Genomic DNA, 23,568 nt, shown 5'->3' with positions numbered 1-23,568 from the left:
AGGATCCGAGCTATCTACTGACGAAACAAACAGTGGCACACACAAAGATTACTGCAGTTCATTACATGGTCCAGGAAAGAGAGGTTACTTTATAGTGGTGCAACCTCTCAGTCTGTGTGATGACTTGTCTTCTGTTTGTTCTTGACATGGATCTCCTTCCACAGCCCAGACATGATCAAAAGCTGACTGGTGACAAAGGACCTGCAGTGCACCTGTTGAGTGAAGATCATCTTCATATCTGTGGCTTTGACCAGAGGTGAGCCATTGTAAGCGATGGATAATTAGTCAGTCAGTCAGTCAGTCAGTCATTGTCCAACCCGCTATATCCTAACACAGGGTTACGGGGGTCTGCTGGAGCCAATCCCAGCCAGCACAGGGTGCAAGGCTGGAGCAAACCCCGGACAAGGTGCCAGCCCACCACAGTGGCTAATTAGTTCAAGTTGTAATTCAAATAGAGAAAGTCAAACTTTGAACCTGCCACTCTCTAATGCCAGCATCATTTGGATGAACTTTTTGTGTTAGTCCATATTTGAGATCATTTGAATTGCATATCACTGATTTAAAATTCCTCCATATGGAAGAGCTAACAGATTGAGCAACTATTCTGTGTACATTTTTTCATGTTGATGACAACTGGATAATAGAGGTCCTACTCCTTAAGAGCTCTTCTGTTTAGGTTACATTTTAATTTTGTTTGACATCTTGCATAGCCACACTAATTTTATCATTCCTCAGACTTACAATGAAGTGTTTCATTATTTTGTCATTTTCCATTTATTTGTAAATTTGTTGAAGACATGGAAATTGTTCATCATATGTTTATGGAGCACCAGTGTCAATGCTGACAATATTTGGAATGAGGCGGGTTCCACCTGTGAATAGGAAAGCAGGGCATCACGTGGCACATTCAAACTGATTTACTGCACACTTAATTTACAGCTATTGACCTCCATCCATCCATCCATTTTCCAACCCGCTGAATCCAAACAGGGTCACGGGGGTCTGCTGGAGCCAATCCCAGCCAACACAGGGCACAAGGCAGGGAACCAATCCCAGGCAGGGTGCCAACCCACCACAGCTATTGACCTGCTATTCATAATAATAATAATAATAATAATAATAATGGGCGGCACGGTGGCGCAGTGGGTAGCGCTGCTGCCTCGCAGTTGGGTGATCTGGGGACCTGGGTTCACTTCCCGGGTCCTCCCTGCGTGGAGTTTGCATGTTCTCCCCGTGTCTGCGTGGGTTTCCTCCAGGCGCTCCGGTTTCCTCCCACAGTCCAAAGACATGCAGGTTAGGTGGACTGGCGATTCTAAATTGGCCCTAGTGTGTGTTTGTGTGTGTCCTGTGGTGGGTTGGCACCCTGCCCAGGATTGTTTCCTGCCTTGTGCCCTGTGTTGGCTGGGATTGGCTCCAGCAGACCCCCGTGACCCTGTGTTTGGATTCAGCGGGTTGGAAAATGGATGGATGGATAAAAATAATAATAATAGTAATACATTGTATTCATATGTGTAAAGAAACACAAATTTGCTAAGAATAATGGTGTATGAATTCAGAGAGCACACAAGTTCCACTTGGACAGTGGCTTTAACCCAAGTTTATGGCTTCTGCACTGACAATACACTGGCTGAAACTTTTTCAAGCAGCATCAAGTGGGACTCAAGTCCATGACAGAATACATTTTGAAGGATCTTGGAGATGTCAGAAAACACCTACACAAATATGGAGAGAAAAGGCAAACTCCATCACGTAATAAAGCACTGCAAGAAACTTCATGCTTCTTTACATCCACCTCTTTCAATTACACTCAATTTACACAACCTTCATAAGATGTACTGTAACTGGAAGTCCTATTATACAATTGCATTTCTATTAATATGACCAATGCAGTTACAGACAATGCTCTTTTGTAAAGTATGGGTAATAACAGTTTCAAATTTAATGGTGAACCATTAATTACCATATTATTGGCTTACTGGGGTAATCTCACAAGAATCACTTGAAATGTTAAATCAAAAGTACATTGTACACACACAAAAAAAAAGTAGTCACATTTTAAACATACCACACCGTCAAATCAAACCTAATTTTTGTGCAAATTAAATTCAGTATCTACTGTAAGGCTCCTTGTAATACTCACCAAACAAATAGCAGCAAATAATACACAATTAAAATCATAGATGAAGACAACCATCCGAAAGATCAAGCCGGCTATCAAAAGATAAAAGGTTATTTAAGAAATATCTAAAACAAAAGTGCCCAACTTGTTAAAAATAAATTCTGAATGGAATAGAAGTACACATGTCTATAGGATTAAAACATACAGATGCATCAGGGTAGCGCAGTAGAGACAGAGTCTGCAAAGCCTGTATGGGTCTGTGACGGGTCCAGTGCCTACCCCAGTAGCAATTTGGGAAACAAGCCCCAGAAAGAACACAACAGTAGACCATTACAGAGTAGAATCTCTCGAACATCCATCCTCACTAACATCATGCATTAATTTACAGTCCTGCATGCATTTGGGATTTGGAAGGAATAACTGAGTATGCATAAAAGCCAACTTACACTCAGATGTGAAAAAGCAAAAACAGTTCCCTAAAAAGACACACAAAATAACATGATTGTTAACACTATGTGTAAAAAGTAAGTCATTGCTCACAGATAAAAACTTTGCCTAGGTTTATAAATTCAGATAAACAGCACTTTCAAGCTCCCCATCAACAGAAAAATGAGTACAGTCTCAGGATCCAGCACTCCCCTTTTAAGGGGGAGCTGCCGTGTGAACCTCATCTCAGAATTGATACTCTCAGCAGTACCTCATTCCAAAGCTCCATTTTCTAATTAAAAAGTATTTATATAGGCCATAATTATTTATTGCTACCAGTGGGCTATATTCTTCTGAGACGGTTTGCATGCAATGTACACTTTAATGTCTTGTAATTGAAAATGTATGTTTGAGAAATCCATTTAAATTCTCACCGAAATAAGAGCTATTAACTAAACTGTGTGAGAATCATATGTGAAACAATACCAGGAGTGGTAGAGAAGTGTCAAATCTGCTCTGCCATAGCTGTCACGCCAACATGACAAAGACTACATCTAATTGTGAAGAAAAGAATTCCCCACCAGATTTCTGTATTGAGATTTAATAATTATTTAATAGTGACATTATTTTCAATGAATGTCATTTATATGAGAGCAAGAAAATTGTAAAAGTGTAATTTATCAGAATATATAATACACATACATTTTTGGAGAGTTTTATTGAACATAAAGATTACATTACAATAAATAAAAAACAATTCAATCAAAAATACAATGGGTACAGCATAATGTTGAATGGAGAAATTTGCCAAAGCATAGCAAACTTGTTCTCCCTGAAAATTTGACGTGTGGGTCAGCCAACTTTTTGTTTTTTCCCAGAGCTCCATGATACTTTATGAGGCCAGTGTGATATCACAGAGCTGTAGTAGCCATGTTGGATGAGGATTTGCATCACACATGCACAGAACTTTAACACATATTGTAAGAGTGCTTCTAACACTTTATGGCACTGTATAATCTGGCCTTTGTGTGTATAAATTTATGGTAGTGCATGATGTTACTACTCGGTCGATACTCCAGCAGGATTTGCACCCCACAAAACTCACAGTTTTTTCATATGAGGAATATGTTATCTTACCATAATGAGAATATTATGAAAAAAATGTTTAAGTATAAGGGTATTCCTAAATGCACCAGAGCACCCTAGACCATAGTTTGATGATCAGTTTCATAGTCGTGTAATCATATCTACAACTGTATGTCCTGGAAACCTGGATGTAGAGAGAAGCTAAGGTGTCAACTGATTGCTACCTGGTTGTGAGTTGGAACAGATGGCGGGGAATATGTTGGACAGACTAAGCAGTCCTAAACATGTAGTGAGGGTGAACATTTGGAAGATGGGAGACGTTCTACTTGCAAGCGCTGGATTAATTTATTTTGCATTCCAAGGGAGTTTTGGGACATTGAGCCCTAACAGACCATGTTCCATGAACTCCATTTCTGACGTGGCTGCACAGTGCCATAGACTTAAGGTCATTGGGGCCTATCGTGGCAGTAATCCCCTAACATGGTGGTGAATGCCAGTGGTAAAGGGAGCCATCAGACTGAAGAAGGAAGTCTTTTAAACTTGGTTAGCTTTGTAGGACACCAGAGGCAGCTGACAGGTGCCAGCAGGCCAAGGGGATTGTGGCAGTGGCAGAGGTGGAAGCAAAAGCTGAGGTATGGAAGTTCAGTGAGGGCATGGAAAATGACTCCATGTCAGCCTGAAAGTGATTCTGAGAAACATGTAACTCAGGAGGGAAAAGCAGTGCTTTCCCCATGTGGTTTAGAGCAGGAATAGATTGTTGCTCAACTCACCTGGGGATATAGATGGGCTGTAGATGAAACACTTTGAAAACCTTCCATTGAGACATTTCATTGAGGCAGCAAAGTCAGGAGGACTCGCCCATCGCTGAGCTATAGTCGCTAAGGTTGTTAAAAAACTTCTCAGTGGCAAGGCTCCGGAGGTGGATGATATTCACTGAGTTCTTATGGGCTCTGGATGTCGTTGACCTGTCTTGGCTGACATGCCTCTTCAACATTGCACGGAGGTCAGTTACAGTGTCTCTGGATTGCAAACATTAGGTGGTGGTCTCCATCTTTAAGAATGGGGACAGGGTATTGTGCTCCAACTTTAGGAGGATCACACTCCTCAACCTCTCTTGGAAGGCCTATGCCAGAGTTTTGGAAAGAATAATCCAGCTGTTGGTTGAGCCTTTGGTTCATGAGAAACAATTCAGATTTTGCCCTCCATAAGTTTTTAATGGGAATATGCCAAACCAGTCTACACGTGTTTTGTGAACTTGGAAAAGGAATATGGCCGTGTCACTCGGGGTGTCCTGTGGTGAGTGCTTTGGGAGTATTGGGTACAAAACCACCTGTTGCAGGCTAGAAACTGCATTCAGTTTGCCAGCGGTAAGTCAAACTCACTCAAATTGTGCAAATCCACCAGGGCTGCACTTTGTTACCAATTCTCTTTGTAATTTTTATGGGCAGAATTTCTAGGTGCAGACAAGGAGTGGAGAGTGTCCAGTTCGATGGTATCAGGATTGCATCTTTGCTTTTTGTGAATGATGTGGTCCTGCTGGGTTCAGCATGTTGTGACCTTAGGCACACACTGGGGCAGTTTGCAGACAAGTGTAAACTGGCTGGGGTAAGGATCATCACCTCCAAGTCCAAGGTCATGATTCTCAACAGGAAAAGGGTGGAGTGCCCTTTCCAGGTTTGGGATGAGGTACTGCCTCAACCTGAGGAGTTTAAGCATCTTGAAATCTTAACACGAGTGATGGAAGAAGGGAACAGGAGATCAACGGGTGATTTGGAGCAGCATCTGAAGTCATGCAGATGTTCTTCTCGTCAGTTATGGTTAACAAGTAAAGAGATTTACTTGTTCATCTACAGTCCTATCCTCACATATGGTCAATAATTGTGAGTAGTGACAGGAAGAACTAGATTGTGGATATAAAGTGGCAGAGATGAGTTTCCATTGCATTGTGTCTGTGCTCAGTTATAGTTCGAGCCTCTGGTTAGAGTACCTCCTGAACACCTCCCTGGGAAGTTGTTTTGGGCATGTCAAACTGGGAGGAGACCTCAGGGCAGACCCAGGACACTAGAGAGATTATATCTCTCGGCAGGACTGGGAACACTTGGATGAGTTGAAGGAGGTTGTTGGTAAAAGGGGTGTGGTTTAAGATTGCTGCCCCTTCAACCCAGACCCTGATAAGGGCAGAAAAATTGGATGGATGGATGGACTTAGTTGCTCTGAATAGATAAATTGTACATTGCGTCTTCACTGCTGGATTAAGCAAGTTATGCTCCTAACTATGTGACACAGATCAGGTAGATTGGGTAACGCTGATCTCTTGCATCACAGGCTCTGTGGGGGTTAGTTAGTTTTAGTTATAGGAGTTTCCAAGATGCAGAGAGAGAGGGAGATGAAGAACTGATTTTATCTCAGGGAGGCATGGTGGTATCGTGTTTAGATCTGCTGCAACACAGCTCAGGTCATATTTTTGGCCATAATAATGAGTCCAACATAATTGGCAGATGCTCGTTTAGCATTCAGGAAAACTTAAAAGACCTTTGCACTCCAGTCTACTCAAATCTAGCTCAATTTCACCTTCTCCCTTGACTTTAATGCATTTCACAAAGTTCTCTGAAATTCTGAATACTTCCATATTTTATCTGAACTTGAGGCAAAGAGAATTTGCTAATCACAAATAAAGTTTTTCTAAAAAAACTATATATATATATATATATATATATTGTGGCGGGGGAACACCCATTAGCTACACCCTACGTCCCCCGGAACACTTGGTGGCAGCCCCCCTGGGTTGCATCGGGCCACAATAGTGGAACACTGGGGCTCATCCCTGTTGGGCTCTGTGGCCACTGCCAGGGGGAGCTGCATGGCTTAATGAGCCCATGTGGGCTGGACTGCAGCCACACCCGGAAGTGCAGCCTGAAGTAGGTCAACAAGCACCTGGAGCACTTCTGGGGGTGCTATAAAAGGAGCCTGCAGCCACTACTCGAGGCGCCAGAGTCGGGAGGAGGAGGACAAAGCTGACTGGGAGGAGTGGAAGAAGAGTATTTTGTTGTGTTTTTGTTTCACTTTGGTGTGCTTGTGCTGGACTGTGTTCTGCCTGTGAGTATGGGGAAGACATAGCCCACAGACGAAAAAAAATAAAAGTCCTTTTTTCTTTGATTTTTACATGTGCCTCCATTGTCAGTCTGTGTCGGGTTGGGCTCCTATATAGCACCTTTCACAATATATACAATACTGTGCAAACATTTTAGGCAGGTGTGAAAAAAATGCTGTAAACAAAGAATGCTTTCAGAAATATAAATAATGATTGTTTATTGTTATCAATTTACAAAATGCAAAGTGAGCGAACAAAAGAAAAATCTAAATCAAATCAATATTTGGTGTTACTACCTTTTGCCTTCAAACCAGCATCAATTCTTATAGATACACTTGCACAAAGTCAGGGATTTTGTAGGATTATAGTCAGGTGTATGATCAACCAATTATACCAAACAGGTGCTAATGAATCATCAATGCCACACGTAGGTCGAAACACAGTCATTAACTGAAACAGAAACAGCTGTGTAGGAGGCTTAAAACTGGGTGAGGAACAGCCAAACTCTGCTACCAAGGTGAGGTTATGGAAGACAGTTTCATGTCATGGCAAGATTGAGCACAGCAACAAGACACAAGGTAGTTATACTGCATCAGCAAGGTCTCTCCCAGACAAAGATTTCAAAGCAGACTGGGGTTTCAAGATGTGCTGTTCAAGCTCTTTTGAAGAAGCACAAAGAAACGGGCAACGTTGAGGATCGTAGACGCAGTGGTCGGCCAAGGAAACTTAGTGCAGCAGATGAAAGACACATCAAGCTTATTACCCTTCGAAATCGGAAGATGTCCAGCAGTGCCATCAGCTCAGAACTGGCAGAAACCAGTGGGACCCAGGTACACCCATCTACTGTCCGGAGAAGTCTGGCCAGAAGTGGTCTTCATGGAAGAGTTGCAGTCAAAAAGCCATACCTCCGACGTGGAAACAAGGCCAAGCGACTCAAGTATGCATGAAAACATAGGAACTGGGGTGCAGAAAAATGGCAGCAGGTGCTCTGGACTGATGAGTCAAAATTTGAAATATTTGGTGTGATATGCTGCCCGGACACAGACAGATGGACACCGTATTAAAGTCCACTACACGTTTATTATACATTATATTTACAATACGTGTGCACTAACCCAGTGCCGAAGCACCAATCACCCTTTCAAGTCTTTGGCCACAACACAATGCCTTTCACAGTCTTTTGGTCCGCCTCCTGTCCTCTCCAACCCGCTTCATCTTCTTCCTCCCGACTCTCGCCCCGACTGGAGGGAGGCGGCCCCTTTTATGTGCCCCGGATGTGCTCCAGGTGCATCGTCAGGGCCTCCGTAGCCACACCCCTGTGTGGCGGAAGCTCCCAAGGTGAAGCCGGAAGTCCACCGGGTGCTCTCAAGTCTCTTCCCCCCAGTACTTCCCGGTGTGGCGGAAGTACTGAGGGCCAACACTCCCAAGGCATTGGGACACCCCCTGGCGGTGACCACAGGCCCTTACAGGGTTGAGCTTCCAAGCTCCGTACCCATGGTCCCCAAAGCCACCAGGGAGGACGCCCCCTCGTGTCCTGGAGGAGGCACACGCACTCCTCCACTCCTCCTAGGCGTCCCGGCCGGGCATGGATGCCCGCCGGACACCACAGTGCCCCATCGCCAGCGAAGACCCGTTGGTCCGAGCGACACACCCCGTTAGGGCGGCTCAAACCCGAAGTGGGTCCTACTCTCCGTCCAGGGTCCAATCCGGGACCCTGGAACTCTCTTCTTTGGCACCCCATCCGAGATCTCCTCGCCCTGCTGTTTAGTGCCGCTCGTGCCTTCGCAGCCTCCGCTGGTTGAGAGGCTGCCCCATCGCTAGCGAAATGTCGTCCGGCCAGACGGTCCATCTGATGAGGGTCGGCTTCCCACGAAGCAGGTCCTACTGCTCATCCCGGGCCCAATCCTGCAACACACAGAAACACAGGGGCACAGCCGCTGCCTGGACACCCTTCCCTGGCGTCCCTGTGTGCCACGCACTGGCAGCGCTCCCCCCTTTTACAAGGACCCCGGAACTTGCCTGTTCAGAACCTTTTCCGCGGGTTGCGTGTCCCTCTGGCTGATGGGACCGCCTGCTTTTCTCTCCCTTCCACTGGCTCAGGGGAGTGGCCCTTCACTGGACGTGCGCACCCAGCAGCACGTCCTTTCCTGTTGGATGAATCGGCACTCAGCCCTCGATCTCTCCTTTCCCTCTTGGATGCCCTGACGGTTTGAGTCTGGGCATGACAAACGCTCATCCCCATTCCCGTCTGCGTCCATGCAGAGCGACGGGAGACTGCCGCTGGCTCGGGGCGTCGGGCACTAGGACCCAGGGCACTTGTCAGCCCCTTTCCGCCCTGCTCCCTTACTGTTACTCCCCTCACCACGCAAGCAGCCTGTACCGCGGCATCCGCTGTCGGAGACTTACCGACATGGTCCCGATCACTGAAATCACGGTCCCCATCAGTGGGATCTCCCTTTCTTTGTACGGGGGCGGTCCTACTTACCGTCCCCGCCGCGTCCCTCCGACTGAAGCCTCCAGCGCCGTGCCGATCCGCCTACTGTCGCAGCGTCATCACGGACGCGGCCGCTTTCACCTCCAGCTCCTTCAATCCTCTACGGAGGACGCGCATCACCTGTAAAAGTGACTCTGCGGGCTGCAGGCATTCCTCCAGCTCACGCAGAGCCGCTGGCAAGCACAGAGAGTCAGTCGGCAGTTGCCTTACCTTTCTGTCAGGCATATCCGCCGGCTGCTCTCTGAGGGGCCTTCCCACCGGCCCCGTCGGGTCCTTTCTCAGCCCGGGATTGACATTCTGTGTGCCCGCCTCCATCCAATCATTGGCGGACACGTCAGACACACCGCCCAATCCCGAGCCAGTCTCTGGAAGCGGCTTCCGGTCCGCGGCCATTTTGGCTCTGTTTCCTTGTCTCCTGATGCGCGGACGTGCCTTCCTGGATTCCAGCAGCGGCTGCTGCTTATCAAATTTATTCTGCAGCAGAACAACGACCCCAAACATACAGCCAAAGTCATTAAGAACTATCTTCAGCGTAAAGAAGAACAAGAAATCCTGGACGTGATGGTATGGCCCCCACAGAGCCCTGATCTCAACATCATCGAATGTGTCCGGGATTACATGAAGAGACAGAAGGATGTGAGGAAGCCTACATCCACAGAAGATCTGTGGTTAGTTCTCCAAGATGTTTGGAACAACCTACCAGCCGAGTTCCTTCAAAAACTGTGTGCAAGTGTACCTAGAAGAATTGATGCTGTTTTGAAGGCAAAGGGTGGTCACACCAAATATTGATTTGATTTAGATTTCTCTTTTGTTCATTCACTGCATTTTGTTGATTGATGAAAATAAATGATTAACACTTCCATTTTTGAAAGCATTCTTTGTTTGCAGCATTTTTTCACACCTAAAACCTTTGCACAGCACTGTGTGTGTATATATATATATATATATATATATATATATATATATATAGTCATATACTGTATGTCATATACATATACACACATACAAATTCAGAGAGCTATGTGAACACTAACACTAACCAAGACTAAAACAGAACAGAGGCAGGGGCTCTGAAAGCTTATTTTATACAATATGATACAATACAATTTATTTTTGTATAGCCCAAAATCACACAAGAAGTGCCGCAATGGGCTTTAACAGGCCCTGCCTCTTGACAGCCCCTCATCCTTGACTCTCTAAGAAGACAGGGAAAAACTCCCAAAAAAACCTTGTAGGGAAAAATGGGAGAAACCTTGGGAAAGGCAGTTCAAAGAGAGACCCCTTTCCAGGTAGGTTGGGCGTGCAGTGGGTGTCAAAAAGAAGGGGGGTCAATTCAATACAATACACAGAACAGAACAAATCCTCAATACAGTATAAAAATAAAAATTTTAGAAGTACAGAGCAGAATTTAACAGTAAATGATATCACATAAGAAGATTTAGATATATTTAGAGTCCTGGAGACCTCCTCCATCAAGCTGCCTCCACTATTTGGCCATTCCATGGCTGAAACAGCGCTGGGCCAGCCAATCCGATGAAAGGACCCCTCCTTACCATGATTCCTGTGATCCTCCATTAGGGATGACTTTACCTTAGGCAGGCAAAACAACTTGGCAGGTGGGCCGTGGCACCAAGTGCCACATTTGAGTACCGAGAAGAGAAACAGAATAGGTGAGGGTTAGTATACAATTATAACTGTCATGTTACTTATGTTTTAGTGCTAATGACTAACAACAGAGATGCAGTCTGTACAGTTAATCAGCAGCTCTAGTCAGGATATGCTAAACTGAAGTAGTGAGTCTTCAGCCGGGATTTAAAAGCTGAGACCGAAGGGGCATCTCTTATAGTAGCAGGCAGACCATTTCACAGTTTAGGGGCCCTGTAACTAAAAGCTCGACCCCCCACTGTTGTTTTATTAATCCTTGGAATCATAAGCAGACCGGCATCTTGAGATCTTAATGTGCGCTCTGGTTTGTAAGTCATGATAAGTTCAGACAAGCCGGACCTTGGCCATTTAATGCTTTATATGTTAAAAGGAGGATTTTGAAATCTGCCCTAAATTATTAACCGTGTAAGGATTTAAGAACTGGAGTTATGTGTTCGTATTTTCTTGTTCTTGTAATAATTCTTGCAGCAGCATTTTTTATTAACTGGAGGCTGTATAAAGAACAGTTTGAACATCCACATTGCAGTAGTCAATCCTACTAGAAATAAATGCATGAATTATTTTCTCAGAATCCTGTTTATTTAGAAAGCGCCTTAATTTCCTAACATTTTTAAGATGGAAGAAACATGATTTGGACAACTTTGTAATATGCGCTTTAAATGACATGCTAGAGTCAAAGATAACTCCTAGATTGCGGGCTGATTCAGTATAATTAATGGGGATTCCAACTGTGTTAAATGATGACAAAATATTGTTATGATCAGCATCATTCCCTCCAACAATTAACATCTCTGTTTTATCGGTGTTTAAAGACAAGTAGTTCTCATTCATCCACTCCTTTAATTCACTAATACAACTAATTAAAGACAACATTGGAGAAACTTAATTTGATTTAAATGAAAGGCATAACTGGGTGTCTTCTGCATTCGAGTGAAAATTAACATTATGTTTTCTAATGATAGATATATTTATAACAGCATTGATGAATTTGTACCAGATTCTGAAATGTTTTCCACTCTTCCTTGTAAGGAGAATTCACATTTTTGTAGTATTAAATAACACAAAGCATCACTTTGCTATTAAGGTATTGAAGGTGGGCTAGAATTCCTTCTGTTAAGGAAGATAAGATGATGTGCAAGTGTTGCCCTGTGGATGGCTGAGTGGTCTTGAAGTCCTGCAGGTTTTTTTTCTCCAGCATCTCTCTGGATGGAGTTTTCATTTTTTGTGTCCTCCCTGGCCATATGACCTTAGCCTTGGACTTATCATTGTAATCATTAGACACTAAAAACAATGAATATATCAATTTAATCCATATTAAGGACCCCGCTTTATCTGTTACTTGTTTATTTGTGTTATGTAAGTGTGTATTGATTTATTATTATTAACTATTTTTGGTATTTTATTCATATTTCTAACCTATTATTTTTTCCTGGATTTCTTGTAATTTGTTCTTTGTCAGCCTATAAGGCACTTTGAGCTAAATGTTTTGTATGAAAATGTGCTATAGAATCAAATGTTGTTGCTGTAGGAGATTTGTAACTGTGTAATTTTATACCATCAGATATAATACATAATCTTATCTAAATATTTTAAAGGATAAGAAGTAATGGTAAATATCACTTTCCTTTATAGGTTTTAAGTTATCTTAGTCTTCAATGGTGCAGGAGTTGTCCAATGTAAATTGAATTATGCTGTGATGAACAGATTATGTTGAGATTCTATTACTTGTCTAACATATTAATTGTAGGGTCCCTTTTCCACCTTTTCAAAGATAGTCTAGATGATTCATTTGTGTTGTGAAATTAATTGATGGAGTCTGGAAATGATGCCATTGTCAACTTTTAAGATTCTGACTAACTGCTATGAAACACCAAGGCCTTGCCAGGACACAAGAAAGAGGACTTGCCTGCTGTTTTTAGGTGTGTTTGCATATAATGCACAAAGCACCTATTGCGATGGCCTATGTCTGTCTGTCTGTCTGTCTTTCTGCATGGAACAACTTTATCCAGTGGATCAGTTTTGTTGAAATGTGACACACTTATTCTTTGAGGAAATTTGTCAAGATGGTTCAATTTATTTTCAGATATCTCGAACAAATCATGCTGCACAAAGTTTTGAGTTGTCAAAATCTTGCATCGAAAAGCATTGGTGAATCTGCACACTCGTCTGTATTAAAACAGACAAATGTTCCGTCCAACTTAAAACAAAAATAAATAAATGTACTGTTTAAATTTTTCCTTGATGGTGGTTACACCAACTTGTATAGTTTCCATATGTTCCTCTTTTCAATCTCTGATAGCTGTTACTGATGGGGAACAGATCCCCAGTACAAGTTAATACCAGTTAATGAAACACCAGCAGCCTGCGTGCATGGGTAGGGAGTTACTCGTCACTGCCTTGTTGCTTTGGCATCTGAGTAGGCAGTCAATCAGAAATCTGCATGTCCAGTTGGGAGGATGCGGAAACCTTTCCATTAGCAGGTTGCTTCTACTTTACTAAGTCGTAAGTAGAAACAGAACAGAACCGGTGTACCAGCACTTTACTCCTCCCAGTGCTATAAGCCTGTGTTTTCCATGGAATGGTACTGGTCCATAGAAATTTTGTGCTGATCTTTTTCTTCTTCTTCTTCTTAGTGTTTCTGGTGGTTGGCAGACCAATGTTCTGTCTATAGTTAATTGATCAAGCCACTCAACACTCCATAGGTGACACCCACTCTTTGATCAAATGTTAATCAATCGTGGTACGTGAAACAAGTCCACTCGTCAAAAAAGTTGAAAGCCATTAAGTTAACTACAAAATTAAGTTAAATGGTCTCCCTAACCATAAAGGTATAAAATATGAGTAAGGAAAAAAAAACGATATCTAAACATGAATGAAGTTCTTGGATAACTAGACATCCCGGTGACAAGAACAGTCCCAATTTCAGCCCATGCATCCCAATAAATAACTGAAGAATATCAAAATGTTTTCAGACTTTTGCCCAGTCCCAGTGGGATAGTCTTTAGCCCCCACAACCCTGAATGTTCTAGAGCCTACCTACTGAACACAGTCCAGCCCTTGAACACACCTGAACGTTACGCCGTGTGCACATTTTCTAATTTGTTTAGACACTGACCTGTTTAGTGATTGATTAATAAACTATTAACCATTCTTGTCAGTAGTTTAATCATCCTTATTGATAAAAATACAGTTTAGTGTCATCAGCATGCTTATGGTGCTATACATTATGAAGACACAAGTTATGAGGTAAGGTAGTTCTGTTCACTAATCAAGGAGCTGAAAAGTGGCAAAGTGTTGCATGTGGGTTAGCACATACATAGTAAGATTGACAATAACGACCCAATAAACCTATAAATATATTGAGAAAGACAAGACCACAACAAACAGTTGGACAATTGTGGAAAGGTCTTCTCAAACATGAGCACAGGATAGAACTGATCAAAGATGGCGGATCTTCCAACTTTGAGCGCTCCCAGCATTAAGAGGCGAGTCTAGGTGGGTGGACACCGGAAGTGACATCAGTGGTAGTAAAGCCATCAGTCTTCTGGTCTGCAGATAGAGGAAGAGAAGAGACATTATTACACCCGGTGCGGTAGGTTATTAACATTACAGTGCAGTTCTTAAGCTGTCCCCTAAGCACAAGAGTGTGACAATAAAAACCTACATTCATCATTCTTAAGAAAAATATATTGATGTGCAGATATTAATGGAAGATTGGGTATTTGCGGCAAGTTCCTTTAGACCAAATTTATTACTCATACATCTTGCCTGAAGAAGGGGCATGAGTTGCCTCGAAAGCTTGCATATCGTAATATTTCTATTTAGCCAATAAAAGGTGTCATTTTGCTTGAGTTCTCACTACATTCATAATGGCTAACACGGTACAACACCCTAGTACTAACTCATACATTAGAAATAGTTTGTTACTGAAAACCTATACAGTCATTTGAAAAAGTTTGGGAACCCCTCTTAATTCTTTGGATTTTTGTTTATCATTGGCTGAGCTTTCAAAGTAGCAACTTCCTTTTAATATATGACATGCCTTATGGAAACAGAAGTATTTCAGCAGTGACATTAAGTTTATTGGATTAACAGAAAACATGCATCATAACAAAATTAGACAGGTGCATAAATCTGGGCACCCCAACAGAGATATTACATCAATACTTTGTTGAGCCCCCTTTTGCAAATCTAACAGCCTCTAGACGCCTCCTATAGCCTTTAATGAGTGTCTGGATTCTTGATGGAGGTATTTTTGACCATTCTTCCATACAAAATCTCTCCAGTTCAGTTAAATTTGATGGCTGCCAAGCATGGACAGCCTGCTTCAAATCATCCCATAGATTTTCGACGATATTCAAGTCAGGGGACTGTAACAGCCATTCCAGAACATTGTACTTCTCCCTCTGCTTGAATGCCTTTGTAGATTTCGAACTGTGTTTTGGGTCATTGTCTTGTTGGAATATCCAACCCTGTGTAACCTCAACTTTGTGACTGATGCTTGAACATTATCCTGAAGAATTCATTGATATCGGGTTGAATTTATCCGACCCCTGACTTTATAAAGGGCCCCAGTCCCTGAACTAGCCACACAGCTCCACAGCATGATGGAACCTCCACCAAATTTAACAGTAGGTAGCAGGTGTTTTTCTTGGAATGCGGTGTTCTTCTTCCGCCATGCAAAGTGCTTTTTGTTATGACCAGATAACTCCATTTTTGTCTCATCAGTCCAAAGCACTTTGTTCCAAAATTAATCTGGCTTGTCTAAATAAGCATTTGCATACAACAAGCGACTCTGTTTGTGGCGTGAGTACAGAAAGGGCTTCTTTATCATTACCCTGCCATACAGATGTTCTTTGTGCAAATTGTGCTGAATTGTAGAATGATGCACAGATACACCATCTGCATCAAGATGTTCTTGCAGGTCTTTGGAGGTGGTCTGTGGGTTGTCTGTAACCATTCTCACAATCCTGCATTTATGCCGCTCCTGTAGTTTTCTTGGCCTGCCAGACCTGCTCGGTTTAACAGCAACTGTGCCTGTGGCCTTCCATTTCCTGATTCCATTCCTTACAGTTGAAACTGACAGTTGAAACCTCTGAGATAGCTTTTTGTAGCCTTCCCCCAAACCATGAGACTGAATAATCTTTGTTTTCAGATCTTTAGAGAGTTGCTTTGAGGATTTCATGCTGTCACTCTTCAGAGGAGAGTCAAAGGGAAGCACAATTTGCAATTGACCACCTTAAATACCTTTATATCTCATGATGGTTTATGAAGTTCAAGGCTTAATCCAACCAATTTGGTGTTGCAAGTAATCAGCATTGAGCAGTTACATGCATTCAAATCAGCAAAATTTCAAGGGGACCCACATTTTTGCACAGCCAGTTTTTCACATTTGATTTAATTTCATACAACTAAATACTGCTTTACTAAAAGTCTTTGTTTCAAAAACACCCCAGTACTCTGATCTTACTAGGAAATCAAAGACATATCAATGTTATCTTTTTTGTTGAAAGGAGAGTAAATTATTATGCAGGCTGAGAGGGGTTCCCAAACTTTTTCATATGACTGTATTTGATGGCATGATGTATGCACACTGTCAATACAAAGATCTTTAAAGGTGTGGATAACACGTCTATTCCTGAAAAACTATGTGAAAAAATTAAGTAAGTTTCAAATATAGTTTGAGAAATCCTCATCAGAATAAAAGGCACCGCCCTTAATAAAATGTGAAATTATTATGGCTGTTTTTGAGATTTCAGTACAAATAATAGTTTCTACAATGACACTTTACTAGTTATAACCATTGCTTGACATAGAGACATTACATTCTAGCAAGGGTTCTTTGCCTATGAAATTAGTTCTGTGTGCTTTGAAAAGGTTGCTAATATGTGGATCAAACAAAACTCTTTAATGTACAGTAGACAACCAAGCAGGATGGAAAAGATTAAAAAAACTGAACTTAGCAGAAAGATTTCTTTTAAAATCCAAACTTGTCATTTCATAAATCTTCTATTAGCTATTCATGGTTATTTATGAAGTTACAGATCTAAATAGATAAAGGTTCTTTCTGAATCTTTCATGTGTAAGGTTCTTTTGGGGACAAAGAACTGTTGCCCTGTGGCGCTTCTCTGAAAAACTACTTTGGCACCATTATGTTTAAGAATGTATCAGAGGTTAATGACCTACTCCATCTAAAAAGGGGTTTAATAAAAAATAAATAAATAAAATCTCTGGATATTGTGAGCTGAGGAGAGGTCATATTAGAAAACTAACTTTAACTTTGAATTGTTTAGAGTAGCGCCATGGTAACAATGCTTACCTCACAGTAAGGACACCCGGGTTCATGTCCCGGGTCCTCCCTGCGTGGAGTTGGCATGTTCTCCTCGTGTCTGTGTGGGTTTCCTCCTACAGTCCAAAGACAAGCAGGTTAGGTGGATTGGTGATACTAAATTGTCCCCAGTGTGTGGCTGGGGTGTGTGTGTGTGTGTGTGTGTGTGCGTGTGTGTGTGTGTGTGTGTGTGTGTGTGTTTGCCCTGCGATGGATTGATGCCTTGTACGGGGTTTGTTCCTGCCGTTCTATGCTAGCTGGGACAGCAGGTTAGAAAATGGCTAACTGACTATGAATTGTTTATTACCTGAATTCATTGCCTATATATTCAAACCATAATTATTTTTCTACCACTAAAATATAGCACCTTTGCCCTCTGCTGTTCTAAATTTCAAATTCAGTGTAACTACATACATTCTGAAGCCTGAATAAAATACAAAGTGTGATGCTGATTCTTTGCATGAGATGCTCAAAACATGACAGTGTGTGTTGTCCTGTTCACCTTCTCATCCATCACATTCTCTCTCTGTGATACGTTAAACCATCACGGAGTAAGGAGTAGTTAAAGCAAATCCGGACAGCTTCACCAAACTCTGGATGGGATTAAAGCTAGTTACAGGCCATGCATATGGCCACCACAGGTAAATCTACACACAGCGATGAGCGAACGTGCATGTCTGTGAGTCGTGGGATTAAACCTCGTGAACGCTGAGGGAACATACAAAAACATGGTGGCGTTATCTGTGAACACTGAGCCATGTAATGTGCCAGTGCTTCTTTTTTCTTCAACTGTTATCCGGAATATATTTCTAGTATAAACATGAGACTTCAATCCACCACAGGGCACAGTTTCTCATAATGCCAGTCTTACAGAGCCCATATGCCCTTAATTTAAAAGCCTGGAGTGAAGCCGCAGGTCTTACTGCGCCACCTTGCTGCCCAAAAGTCCAAAAGACTTGGTATATGAAATAGACTGTTACAAAATAAAATAACTATTTTTTCAGTGTTTTTCTTCACCATTAATACACAATGAGTCTGCAATAATTAACAGTTGAATGTCAGCTCACTCCACATTTCCTGACCACTTAGACACATTTGAGAACCGTTTATCTTACACAATCTTCCAGCTTCTCTTTTTACCTTACTCAAGCTGTTCTGAATTTTCTGTGTTGCCATGTTTTATACTTCAACAACACACAGACCTAGTTGTGTTACAGGGTGACTACGTTATTTACATTTTTGAAAAAATGAAAAAGTAAATAAATAAATGAGCTTAGGAAAGGTTCTCCTGTTGCTAGCAATAAAAATACCCAAAGCTCTGTGACCGATCAGTCTTAAAGGTATTAAGGCTTGTGATTTTTTTACTCCACAGCTTGGCATAATGCACTGAAGTCTCAACCAAATGATGCTTTTACAGATGGTGAACACAATTAATTGGTTTCTACATTGAAATGTATTCACAAAGGGATATGTTTGTATTCTATCTTTAAAATAACCTCTATACATCTGAACTTGTAAATGATGATAAATTTCACATTTGGCAATATGACATAGTGGTTAAGGCTTTGGACCTTAAACCCTGAAGTTTTCCATTCAAATCCCTCTAGTGACACTGTGTGACCATGAGCAAGTCACTTCACCTGCTTAATCCAATTCAGAGTCACAGATGACAACGCCGGAATAAACCCTGGACAGGTCGCCAGTTTATTGAAGGGCACAACACCAAATTTCTCACTGGGAACAAATAAAGTTCTCTCGATCTATCTATCTATCTATCTATCTATCTATCTATCTATCTATCTATCTATCTATCTATCTATCTATCTATCTATCTATCTATCTATCTATCTATCTATCTATCTATCTATCTATCTATCTATCTATCTATCTATCTATCTATCTATCTATCTATCTATCTATCTATCTATCTATCTATCTATCTATCTATCTATCTGTACTGACTGTACTTTCTCTGGTCCTGTTCAGCCTATATACATCGGACTTCCAACACAACTCGGAGTCCTGCCACATGCAAAAGTTTGCTGATGACACTGCTATCGTGGGCTGCATCAGGAGTGGGCAGGAGGAGGAGTATAGGGACCTAATCAATGACTTTGTTAAATGGTGCGACTCAAACCACCTACACCTGAACACCAGCAAAAGCAAGGAGCTGGTGGTGGATTTTAGGAGGCCCAGACCCCTCACGGACCCCGTGATCATCAGAGGTGACTGTGTGCAGAGGGTGCAGACCTATAAATATCTGGGAGTGCAGCTGGATGATAAATTAGACTGGACTGCCAATACTGATGCTCTGTGTAAGAAAGGACAGAGCCGGTTTTACTTTCTTAGAAGGCTGGCATCCTTCAACATCTTCTACGCGGTGGTGTGCTGAGGAGGCAGCATTAAGAAGAAAGACGCCTCACACCTGGACAAACTGGTGAGGAAGGCAGGCTCTATTGTTGGCATGGAGCTGGACAGTCTGACATCTGTGGCAGAGCAACAGGCGCTCAGCAGGCTCTTATCAATTATGGAAAATCCACTGCATCCACTAAACAGTGTCATCTCCAGACAGAGGAGCAGCTTCAGCAACAGACTGCTGTCACTGTCCAGCTCCACTGACAGACTGAGGAGATCGTTCCTCCCCCAAACTATGCGATTCTTCAATTCCACCCGGGCGGGGGGTAAACGTTAACATTATACAAAGTTATTGTCTGTTTTTACCTGCATTATTATCAATCTTTAATTTAATATTGTTTTTTGTATCAGTAAGGTGCTGCTGGAGTATGTGAATTTCCCTTTGGGATTAATAAAGTATCTATCTATCTATCTATCTATCTATCTATCTATCTATCTATCTATCTATCTATCTATCTATCTATCTATCTATCTATCTATCTATCTATCTATCTATCTATCTATCTGTCTATCTACCTACATTTCCAGAGTTTGCAATTTGAATTGGAAGAGTGAATTAGAGGTGTATAACAGGGTGTTACTCCATCACAGGGCAAAATTACGCATAAGGCATAAATTATTGATTAGAGTAAGAATATAATTAAAAAAATATTTATCAAAACATTATTGCGGCAGAAGGCTGCGGTAGCATTAGGCGGCAAGTAGGAAACAGCTGTGGAGACGGAGCAGTTTATCACAGAAGCCACTTACACACCCACACGCACACGCACTCACACACACATACACACAGTCTCAAGCACATTGACACGGGGTCCAGTTTGGACTTGACAGTCGTCCAGACACGCAGGTGTTGGGGATGTGAAAGATAAACCCCTGTAAACACAGTGAGAACTTGCCAACGCGGACAGCGACCGGGGTAGGGTTAGGGCGTTGAACCCGTGAAGCACCAGCACCAGTAAATTTAAATAAAACTTTCATGTGTTGTGTTGTTTTCCTTCAGGGTAATTTTCAAATTTTCAAGTTTCAAGAATTTTATTTCAAATTTAACTCCATATCTGCTCCTTTTACTACTAAAGTAAATGACAAACCTGTCCAAGTACCAACACAGGAACCTTATTTATACTCTCCTATTGAAAGAGTTCTGCACTACTTGATCTGCTCCTTTCTGCACACCCTTATTTCATATTTGGCTGGCGCCTTTTTTCAAAGACGACTTACAACATTTATGAGATACAATGGGTTGCTCGTGGGCGCGCAGTGTGAGTAGTGGGATTTGAACCAACATCTTGAGGGTTTGAAGTCCAAAGACTTAACCACTTCGCTACTCAGAATCATGAAGAAAAAAATGGGCATGGCGATGACAGATTGTCTTGGCACTTCATAGCCACATCTCTTGATAGGAAAATGAACGGATTTTTGAAGCCGAGTGCAGCATTCAGTATAAAGAATGTCCTTACATAATTTAAACACAACTCTTTTCAGTCAAAACATCTCAAAGATTTGGATCTGTTACTCAACATCCGTGCTTGACAGAGTAAAACACTTTTTTTTTTTTACTTGTTCCTATAATAAAGATTTCATATGTCTTTCTTTAGTGTGATAATAACTCGATATAACTGAGATAAAAGCAACTGTCAAATAAAAGAAGCTTGAACTGTGCATTCGAATTATAACATTTTATTGCTTTCATCGTTCTGCACAATCGCGCATGTTTAAAAAAATACATAAAAATTCCAGATGACTAACCACTGATCACAGCAGATGAACCCCGATAAAAGCTTCGTGTTTCTAAGAGTTAAATGTCTACCTGTCAGTTTCTAAAATGTGTGTACTTGCTTGAAAGAATCAGAAGCGCATTTTCTTACTGCCTCTCCCTCGTGAACCCGCAAAGCGACTGGTCACTTGTTCAACAAAGCATGTCAGGTGGATGATAAAATCCATATATTGCAGACTATATGAATACGCGTTGCTAAACTGGCCTAAATGTGTGTGTGTGTTTATTTGTGTGTGTGTGTGTTCGCCCTGTGATGGACTGGTGCCCAGTCCAGGTATTGTTCCCGCTTTGCGTCCAAGGCTCCACCTGCTCTGTGACACTGTCCTGGATAAGCGGGCTAAGAAAATGGATGGAAGGATGATTAGAATATAAAGGGGAAATTTCAAACAAATTTCCAGTTTGTAATAAATTAAGCCAGGGCACACTGTCTTTACGTGTAAACATTTCTGCAGTAGTTAAGATTTTGAACAGCTGTTTATCTATGTCTGACAGACACTTGAAGACATTGCAAAACCCTGAGTGAGGAATCTTTACTTGAATTTGCGTAGAACGAAACCACGAAAGTAACACAGAGTTTGAAGTGGGCGGAGCTTTGAACGGAACGGCTAAACTCACCGCAGTCGGGGTTGTGCAGCTGAGCGCGGTCTCTGGTCGATTACTCGGTGTCTTCTACCTCCTGATGCTTTTAGTTAATTCCGTACATTTTCATATTTCCCGAGAAAGGTAAGCGGTCATTTTATTTCAACTGTTTAATTGCTATATATGGTATATGATAAAGGTTTGCTTTTAAATGCTGTTATTGAAATGTCAAGTGTGTGCAGGTTACACAGCTGATAGATTATAAATGACATCTGTACAAGTGCAGTTTTTCATGACTTTATTTCTAGTGACAGTTAAGGGGCGCTACCAGTGTTTCACAGATTAGAACAAAAAAACCTAGGTACAATCTCTAACTTTGTTCTCACGGGTTTTCAACAGGTACAGCAAATTGTTAAACATCTCAAAGACTGTTCAGCAACTCTAAGCTGACTTGTTTGTGTGTGTGGGTGTGCAGTGATGTCCTGCCCAAACTTATTTTCTGGGTTACCTCCTGCTATTATGAAAGAAATAATCATGCTGTTATATGGTATCAGCTTATAATAATAATAATAATAATAATAATAATAATAATAATAATAATAATATAGAAAATTTAAAAGTAATGTTTCTATTGGGAGTTTGCATGTTCTCCCCGTGTCTGCGTGGGTTTCCTCCGGGTGCTCCGGTTTCCTCCCACAGTCCAAAGACATGCAGGTTAGGTGGATTGGTGATCCTAAATTGGCCCTAGTGTGTGCTTGGTGTGTGGGTGTGTTTGTGTGTGTCCTGCGGTGGGTTGGCACCCTGCCCGGGATTGGTTCCCTGCCTTGTGCCCTGTGTTGGCTGGGATTGGCTCCAGCAGACCCCCGTGACCCTGTGTTCGGATTCAGCGGGTTGGAAAATGGATGGATGGATGGATGTTTCTATTGCTTTTACACTCATATGTTCCTAAACCCACTCAGTCCAATTTATGGTCATAGGGTCACTGAGATTGTCCCAGCAGCATAAGGCTCAATGCAGGAAAAATCTTTAATAAAGCGCCAGCCCATCAGTAAACAAACACTTGCAAAGCCCATACTGGGGTCAATTTAGATCTACCATCCTTGTACTGTAAATGTGGGAAGAAAAGGAGGAAATGGAGGAAAACCAATACAGACAGTGGATCCAAAAGGCAGGTCACAGTGCCTCTCTGTTGCCCTAATATTGTGTCATGTTGGGTGAAATGTAACTGACTTTTAACTTTCAATACCTTTGAACTGCAGATTCACTTGTTGCAACACTTTTGGTTTAGTTCACTAGAGAATGGAAATTTTGAGCATACTGCATAATTTTAAAGCAACATTTTTTGTCGACTATATAGTGCTTTTCATCTATCTATCTATCTATCTATCTATCTATCTATCTATCTATCTATCTATCTATCTATCTATCTGTCTGTCTGTCTGTCTGTCTGTCTGTCTGTCTGTCTGTCTGTCTGTCTGTCTGTCTGTCTGTCTGTCTGTCTGTCTATCTATCTATGATCTGTCCATACACCTGTCTTTCTGTCTATTACCACCACATGGCCCATTAAAAAAAAAAATCTTAATACATAATT

At 41.8% G+C, this 23,568-nt stretch overlaps 1 protein-coding gene across 1 annotated transcript in view; it reads left to right on the top strand.

The window, feature by feature from the left end:
• Positions 1–21,996: 21,996 nt before the first annotated feature.
• Positions 21,997–23,568, top strand: part of LOC114645758 (leukotriene B4 receptor 1-like) — a 69,103-nt gene continuing 67,531 nt past the window's right edge. The window contains exon 1 of the mRNA XM_028793587.2: positions 21,997–22,121. The gene's annotated coding sequence lies outside the window, so the exon portion shown is untranslated. The remainder of the gene's footprint in view (positions 22,122–23,568) is intronic.

This window comes from Erpetoichthys calabaricus, chromosome 2, assembly GCF_900747795.2.
Source record: "Erpetoichthys calabaricus chromosome 2, fErpCal1.3, whole genome shotgun sequence".
Lineage (NCBI taxonomy): Eukaryota > Metazoa > Chordata > Cladistia > Polypteriformes > Polypteridae > Erpetoichthys > Erpetoichthys calabaricus.
The sequence above is the reverse complement of the archived record's forward strand: the minus strand, read 5'-3'. Positions and strand labels throughout refer to the sequence as shown.